The sequence below is a fragment of the Oryzias latipes genome, chromosome 6, assembly GCF_002234675.1.
Source record: "Oryzias latipes chromosome 6, ASM223467v1".
In the NCBI taxonomy this organism is placed as follows: domain Eukaryota; kingdom Metazoa; phylum Chordata; class Actinopteri; order Beloniformes; family Adrianichthyidae; genus Oryzias; species Oryzias latipes.
Window position 1 is genome coordinate 22,069,430 of NC_019864.2, and position 8,994 is coordinate 22,078,423.

The following is an 8,994-nucleotide window of genomic DNA, read 5'->3' on the forward strand; positions in this document are numbered from 1 at the left end:
ACCAACTTTCTCCACGGGGCCCAAAACATGACGGCGGGAAAAGACATAATCAATAACCCGAATAATTCGGCTCGATCAAAAACCAGGGACGACAAGAATCAAGGTTCTACCACTCAGGTGAGAAACGCCTCTCAAAATGGAGCTTATTATTGCATGAACAGCATCCCATTTAACCAGCTTTGGATGTGTCCAAAATACGCATATGTATAAATGCAAATATATATGTGATATATATTGATTAATAGTTTGTTTATAAGAGCAGTAAAAGATGGCGGAAAACAGGTCTTTTATTGGGGGGGAAAAAACCTTTATCTAAGATGATCTGGATGTTAGAGGCTTCTGACTCTACGGCCTCCTGTTGTGATGAGGAACAAATGAGTTTCTGTAATAGCTTTGTGCGCGATATTCCTATTTATGTGACACTTAAAAAAAAGTGGGACAATCGCAATTCCAATTATAATTTGCCCCAAGGAGAACAGAAGAGCGACTAAAAGCCACTTACTTCAGTTTAGAAGAGAATAGTTTTCTTAGTTTTGGTTATTTTCGAGTCGGCGTGCTGATGTTGCACCATAGTCAGCTAATCAGATCTCAAATTCCTTAAAAAATGTATTAAAAAATAACCTTTATTTGGAAACGTTGAAATGTCAAACGCAACACTTTGCGTCTTTTACTTTGAAAAACTACCTTCCTATTTAGTAGATCGGTTATGTTTTTAAAAAATTCAATTTAGGTTAAAAGACACAAAAACAGTTAAGGTGAAGAAATCCAACCATCCCCACCGTCATTTATTTAACCTAAATTATATCTAATCTGTAATGTGTCACGGGATAAAATTGCCACCCCACGTGTTATGTAGCAAAGGAAATTCATGTTTTCAGATTAACCCTAATCGTGCTTTTTTATTTATTTACTTGAAATTGATCTTAATTTTACAGCATAAATTCCAATCTCGCCCAAACTGTAGGATATTAAAGCCATAATTTACCTTCCATAAGCGGCCATAATAACACAATCGTGTTATTCTGTCATTTTGTGTTATGCGTAAACAACACCTTTCGTTTCGTAACAAAGAATGTGTGCAGGTGTGTAGTTGCGGCCTCCTGACGCTGATTGCCTCCCCGCAGGTCAGCATCGCTCCGGGCTGCAGGGCTGCAGCGTGCATGCGTGCATGCGTGCACGTGAGAATGAAGGAGGTCGTTTTTGTCTTTGGTTATCTAGCTGTATGAGTGTTAAATACCTGTCATAAAGCTAGATAACCGAAAGTAGAAATGACTTTTACTATATTTCTCATTCCTGAGGGGGAAGATCTTCAGAAAGATTTTATTTTGAAAAAAGGTAAGAAAAAGTTTTTCATGCTGAAAAAGTGGTGCATTGCCATAAACTTGTACCCTAGAAATAAGTCAAAAGTTCTTTAAATAAACAAAAATTCTGCCAAAAATCTATTTTAGGGGGAAAAATCTACTCATTTAGTGTTATACTAATGTTATTTTGCTTTTGAAAAACGTTCTTTGTATGATTAATTTTCTTCTTGAACAGAAAATAAGACCTTTTTTTAAACAAGACAACTTTAGTTTCTTAAGATTCAGTTTTTGCAGTGCGTAGTTTTATTTGACTAATTTTTTAAAATCAGAAGCAGAAGATGATGGAAATATATAATAGGAACTACTTAAATAAATAAATTAAATGTGCTAGATATAAGGATTTAAATCTTCTTTGCTTTTTTCTTTCTTTCTTTCTTTCATACCTAAAAAAAAGGAACACTATTCTAACTTACTGTTAAAAAAAACGAGTCTTGGTTAAATATAAAATGAATTCAACAGCTCGTTTCTCTATCACCTTAATTTGCTTTACTGCAATTTTCTATATTTAGTGTCTCCTGTAACGGTGCAGAGACAAAAAAAAAGCAAACTAACAGTCTTTGTTCAGTCTTGATGGAATCTCTAATAATGCAGGTGAGCTAAAGTGAAGAAAAACTGAAGTTGGCGTGTGTATTTAAGGCGGCAGCACATCCTGAGGCCTTTGGTTTACATTGTGTCTCCGCTCAATGCAGGCAGAAGCTGAACTTTTCAACTTGGTACTTCAGCGCTATACGCTGCACACACTCAGCTCAGAGAATGCCATTAAAGCCTAAAGAGTGCCAAAGTGAGATGAGTTTTATTCATTCTGTTAACTACCTACTGCAGTCGAGTTCTCTGTCAAGCCAGGCTAATTGCTTCGTTTCACAGTCAGATATTGGCTGTGTGAAAAGGCCGCGCTCGGATATTTTCTTTTTTTTCCTCTAAGCTTTCCTGTGTGTGAACCTGGCGTGCCTCCTTAACGAATGGAAGTAAAAACACTTGAACTTTTTTTGAATGGGACGGTCCGTTTAACCTTTGTAGCCCTCCCGATTCTCTTGGCGCTTTTATTTCAGCAAAAACACTCAGTTATTTGCTGAGAAACACACTGAAGGCCATTGCTCTCTGGCGGTTTTAACATTTTGATGTGAGAATGTTTGGGTCTCTTTAAAAAAAAAAGGATTTCTTTTTACAAATAGGAGCAATTTCTTTGCTAGAATAATGCATTAACATGTACAATGCACTTTTTTACTGGCTTGTTTTCTCTTTTCCGCTCCTGCAGCAGCCTTCCTGCTAACATTGAAAGGTCTGCGATTTCTGAACAGAGGCGTCATTGAAAAACAAGAAGAGAGGAGGGAAAAACGCTCGGTCCGGATTTACCGCCTCCTCCCACCCTCGCCCGTTTCAGAGCCACCAATGCCATCTGCGTTGCCAGCGGAGGCTCTCTGCCCGTGCCAGGAGTCAGACAAAGAGCCTCCCCAGATCCCTGAAGGATGGCCGCACTCGCAGGAGCCATCTTGGGAAGATGTTTGCTGCGACACCCAAAATGGCTGGGCTGGCACTCGAGGTGAGCTGCGTGACGGTGTTTCTGTTGGGGTGGCAGGGTTGGCTGGTGGCTGGGAGGTGAGGCTGTGCGATGGGGGAAGGGATGACAAGGGAGAGAAGTCTTTCCCATTTCCTCCCCAGTCACACATGGCCCCTCGTTTTTCTTCTGCTTCTGCTAATTAGCAGTTAAGGGGTGATGTGAGGGAGGGGAGGAGGGGGGACAATGGGTGGTGATGGTTAGTGGTGGTGGTGGTGGTGATGTGGGGAGGCAGCAAACAAAATTAATGAGCTGGCACCGGTTGAAGGAAATCTGCCACCCTCTCTTATCATGGTACTTCTTTACTCGCTGATGCACACCAGGCACTGGCGTCGTTTCCACCTGACAAACTTCATCGATTAATTCATGCAAAACTGCGTTTGTCGTGAAGTTGTGACATTTAGTTCATCACCTCAAAGTGTGCTATTACACAGAATCACTGAGTAACACAAGGAAGCACCGGGATCTCTTGATTTTTCAATGCAAACTCGTATGATTTTTGGTTTGCAAAGCTGCTCCTTGAGGCTAAATTTAATATTTCCGTTGAAGCACAGCTTGCAGCTACACGTGTGCACTTCTTTGTGTAAGTTTTGTGACAAGTACAGCCTGAATGCACATTTTTAAAGACCAACATTATGATTAAAATTTGAATAAAGAGAATATCTTTATACAAGTTGTTCATCAGGAGCAGACAAAAAAAAAGACATTTGAAAAAGGTTGTTACATAGAAACTACAATCAACAAGCCTCGAGCTCCCTGCTCTGCTCCATTCTGATGGAGACAAATACACTGTAGATCCATCTACGTCTTTGTTTTTCTCGTCTGAGCTGGCATCTGGCTCTAAACTGTACGGCTGGATAGCTCCAATATTGCTCGCCATTTTTGTAGCAGCAGTAATGTTAAGTTGGGGTTTTTGAGTGACTGTAAGCTAGCAGGAGAGAGATGATGGTAAATAAAGGCAGGCTTACTTTGTACCAACAGGCATATTTCTAATAGACTACTGGCGGTCTGCAGAAATTATGTCCTAGAAAATGACAAGTTTTTGTTTATTTTGGCTACAAAAGGCATACCGTAATCATTATTAAAAGACCAATGGGAACGTTTTAACAATAGATTAAAAGAAGACTGGAGTGAGACTTTAACTGTTCCAGCATAGCCAGATCTCTTTGCATCAAGTTTTATTAAAACTTTTGCCGTGACGCAGCCAAAAATTGTCACCATCTCTCAAAGTCAATGATGCTAAAACGTGCAAACCATTCAAATTTCTTCCAGCACCAAGCCTGTCAGGAACACGTGTGTCCAAGACCAACATGCAGCTGCACCGCTTGTGCGTTAATGAACAGCGCCGTGCGTTTTCACATTATCATTCAGCCCTGTACCCTCTGACTCCCCCCACACCCCGTCTTTAATAGCTGTCTGCCCATCAACCCCCTCCCAACCCACCCTTTTCCCCTCCAAAAGCCTCCTTTCCCACTATTGTGGGAACTGGTGGGTGATGTGGCAGGCTCTAACTGGGGGGCAGGGTGGGAAAGACCCTCCAGACTAGACATGAGCAGATGCCTGAGACATAAGACTGTCGTGTGGATCACCAGGGTTGGGCGAGCCTCTGAGTTTAATGTGCGAGTCTGTGCATGTTGGCGTATGAGTGCAGTGGGAGGGGTCGACGTCTAGCTCCCGGAGCACCACCTGATCGTTCATTAGTCCTTTCAGGCTGCTTTGCCTATGTCTGAAAATCAGGGAGATGCTTCGTTTTCAGCTAAACGACAGGGATTTCCCAGGAATTAAAACCCATCCATTAGACATGCATGCACACATGCATTTGAAAGCAAACTGTCTGATGGCAGACAGTACATCATCTGTCATGCACTCCAATAGTTTAATTGTGATTTTTTTTCCCCCCCTCTTTCTTAAAGGAAACAAAAGCGTAATAAAAACCCAAGAAAATAACTGATGGCACACTGTTTTACAGGGAATGACTCAGCGACTACACCTCCAAGCTCAATGACATAACCCGCATTTAATGATTATTAATGAATCTTATACTGTGTAAGTTCTTTCACCAGATGTGTTAGGCATGTGCAGATGACATGTCAAAGGAACATTCATTCACAGAAGAAAGCCTGAGCTATATTCCTTATTGCATTTGTTTGGCTCATCTGTGATGAAGCGCACAGCTTCCAGCTGGTTGGACAAAGGGAAGAAAATATAAAAAAAGCTCAAACACTTAAGGTAGAGACTTAATTTTGCCACACCTGCAGAGAAAAAAGGAGTTGCATGTCGTTGTATTTGAAACTCTTGCCTGTGAAGAAAGGGTTAAAGGTAGAAAATGTGGGTGGAAAGGAGACGGCAGGTGTAGCACATGGGCAGCCATGTTTCAGCCGCCGTGCTGTCTGAGCTAGCTTGTGCACCCTGAATCCATCTGCATGGCGCTGAGCATGGAGAGTGTGTGTGTGTTGACTGCAGCTACGCATGCAAACAGACACGGTCAAAGACAGATCTGATTTGTCAGGAAAATAAATTCCTCCTTCAGATATGATGATGAAAAAACAGTGACTTGCATAAATTCCCAACTGAAAGTCTTGTGATACATAGTAGGGAAATACACGTGTCTTACGTAACTAAAGGGGTAAACAAAAGAAATTCCTCTGGTATGTTTGCTCTGAGACTATAATGATCTTCAGTCAACGTAGTCTGAAACCAGACTGACAGAAGTCAGAGGTCAGCAGCTTTGACAACGCCTGAACTTCCAATTCAACCACCAAAGTCAGCTCTCAGTACCTGGGTGCTTTTAATTTGAAAGGAAGGGTATGTCAGGAGAAAACGTTTTTCTTTGCTTTTTATGAATCTTAAGCGCTAATAATTTATACCGTATAAGCTAATGCTTCTCACTCTGTGTGGGTGCAGCTTGGTATCCATGGTAGCGATGAAATGTTCATCTCCTGAGTGACCTCCTGGCTATGTGTTAGGGATACAGCAGTTCACTTTCATTTGGTTCAAACCTCCATGTTTGGGTTATGGTTACCAACAACAAAAAAACTAAAAAATTAGAAAAGTAAATTTTCAAATTTTCTGATGAGGAGGTAACAATGGAGAAAAACCTCTCAGTTGTCTCATATTAAGCCTGGTGTAATATAATCAAACAATAAAAAATAAATCCCACTTAAATTTAGTTTGACACAATGTAAACATAGTGGTATGCAGTAGGGATGTTACTATTCACTTTCCCCACGATTTGCTTCGGTAGAGTCAAGTTCATGTTCATAGTGTGTCTGCAGCCTGTCACGGAGTTCAGGGTGGTGGTGGTGGATGTGTGTGAAGAGTACATAGCCTTTGACCTCTGCTGGGGTTGCTATGGGAGAGAGGCCGGTAGGTGCAGCAATCTAAGTTTGAAAAGGCCAGAGCTGTCCTGCAGGCTTCAAACCTCCTTCCAGCACACACACACAAACTATTCACACATGCTCACAGATGGCACGGGCCAGCTTGGAAATGTTAGAGCTCTTTCTGCTCATCAGTCTGCTGCAACTCATCCAGACTTTGGATGAACCGTGGAACTCTTCTTCAGTGGATTCTGCTGCTTGCCTTACTTATTCTCACCAACTGCATGGGCTTGGGTCTATCACAACATGCAGAAAACCGCTTTAAAAAAGGAAAATTAATATTTAAAAAAAGGTCTGTCCTTTGATATCTAATATGTTTAAAACGATTTAACTAAAAGTAGTCCCTAAATTGTAGTATTTTACATTTGTATGAGTAATTCAGAAGATTAAATAGGATTGACATAATTTTAAATGAACACAGAATTTTATTTTGAAAAATGGATTTCATAAATTCTTTATTTTTGCTTTATCACATCCTTCCACTTTCCCAAACCTTTGGATGATAAACTGTAACACCAGTGAACCACGTGCTTCTGTGTCTTCTTCCTTCAGCTGCTGAGCGTTTGATGTTTGACTGAGGGCGTGTGAGAGTGGGCATGCAAATCCACCGATTGTAATTTGTGCATGTTCCCTGGCCCCTGTGTAAACGGGTGTGAGTGTGGCCTCATTTAAGGCTGCATTCATTCAGGGGAGGGGTCTCGCGCATAAAAGAGCGCGTATTTGCATACGCTGCATGCCGTCTGCATAGAGGGAGCAGTCAAAAAAAAAAAAAAAAAAAGATATCAGAGGTAGACAAAGAGAACGAGGACAAATCCTTCATTGTGGGCTCGGTGGGAGAACAGGTTCATCTGAATTGGGGAGTGGGTGAAAATTGACAGAGAAAGAGTTGGAGCTGGTTCCCTGTGGGGATGAAAGCTTTATGATCTGTCTGTGCGCACAGCCTGAAAATGGAGGAGAAGTACAACATGCCGAGCACAGGGGCCTTTTTTTCCTTCTTTTTTTTTTTTTTACAGTGCATGAAAAGGAAGTTTGTTTTTGTGAGACACTTCCTCCAGCATCTTATGCATGGAGGGAGGAATCATGGACATCAACAAATGTACTCACACAAAAACAGAGCCACCAGTGCAAAGAAAACAGAAAAAAAAGCTTGGCGTGCAAAAATATCTTTGATTTGAGTTTATTGTTTCTTGTTATTTAGCAAACATGTTTGACGCAATTTTTCTGCACATTATCTGTTTATAAAACAGGTCCGCATACAAAGATAATAATAAGATAACAATAAAGCTTGTCATCTTCATCCATTCAGACTTTAAGTTCACTCTTCCTCTTCCCAAACATGTAGGATTTGTTCGTATTTCTGATGATTGCCCCTTTTTCTTTTAGGATGGATCAAACCATGTGACCATCTCCGCTTCTCTAATTTGGGATGTCAAGGACCAACTGGAAAAAACATCAAACTTGACAGCACTCTGAATGTGTAACCCAGGATGTGTCACCTAAAAAACTATTCATGTTGAGGTTCTGTAATAGAGAAATATAAACCGGCATCAGGAGCTCCCTGTTTGTTTAAAACTAACCATGGATTTTTATTTTATTATACTGAACAGTAATCCTGTTAGTCATGACTTATTTTAAAGCACAAAGCAAAACCGGATTAAAAATATGTATTATTGCAGGGATTATGCCTTTTGAAGGAATGTTTAATTCCAAACAAATGTTTTGTGATAAAATCCTCATATTTTAATAAGCTAAGTAAATCACCATTGTGACACTGTCTTTAGTTTGTTTTACAATTTAACTGATTTTATTTCAATGTATTTTTTTTGTTGTCTTGGCCTAAATGTGCAAAAATCTGCATTTTGTTTTTCTAAATGAAACAAAATAAACTATGTTTGCCCTCATGACAATTGTGTGTTATTTCTATTGTGTTGCACAGATTGACATAATAAAGCACTTTTACCTGATGTAGGAACTGATAAAATAATCTGTGATAAACAGTTTGGATAAACAAACCAAAAGAAACCTTATCCACACTATTCTTGTTGGATGTACTGTATACCAATGTTTTTACTATGTTTTGTTTAATAGGGAAAATGTAAAAAAAACTATTATAGACTTAATTTAGCTGTAATAAAATAAAAAGAAATAATAGGTGCAGAAAATGTTTAACATTTAAAAACATCCCATTTTTTGGCACACTAGGGCCTTGCTTAACATAATCAGAATTTTAGACTATTTTAGAGTTGGTACACACACTTTTAAATGAAAATTATTTTCATCTCTTCAATGGATAAATTGGTGGTGGTGTGAGTTTTTTTTTAGATTTTTGAGATGTTACAATTACTTATGGCCTATGTGGGTCAGCATATAATATAGATATTTAATTATGTATAATGTTTAGTATCATACCAAGTCTAAAAATTAGTATTTTTAATCAACCTAAACCTTCCAGTTTAATCGCCATGAGAGCAAGAGAAACAGAACATTAACAGAAAGGTTTGTCACCTTACAAACATGGCATAAAGAAAGAGGTTAAAGAAAGGGTTAACGCGCTCGCCTGAATAAAAGAAATTTGCAGTCGATGAAGTAGAAGCAGTTCAAGTGTGCATTTTTGGTCCTCAAATCAAAAATCACCCTTACTTATGAAGGCCCACACAGGAGTCAGCATGTTTTTAATCCAACCAAATATCGCAGCAGCTGA

At 39.7% G+C, this 8,994-nt stretch overlaps 1 non-coding gene across 1 annotated transcript; it reads left to right on the plus strand.

The window, feature by feature from the left end:
• Positions 1-1,182: 1,182 nt before the first annotated feature.
• Positions 1,183-1,286, plus strand: mir9a-3 (microRNA 9a-3). The gene has a single exon (NR_107097.1). It is a non-coding gene; the product is annotated as a microRNA 9a-3 (primary transcript).
• The last annotated feature ends 7,708 nt before the right edge of the window (positions 1,287-8,994 follow it).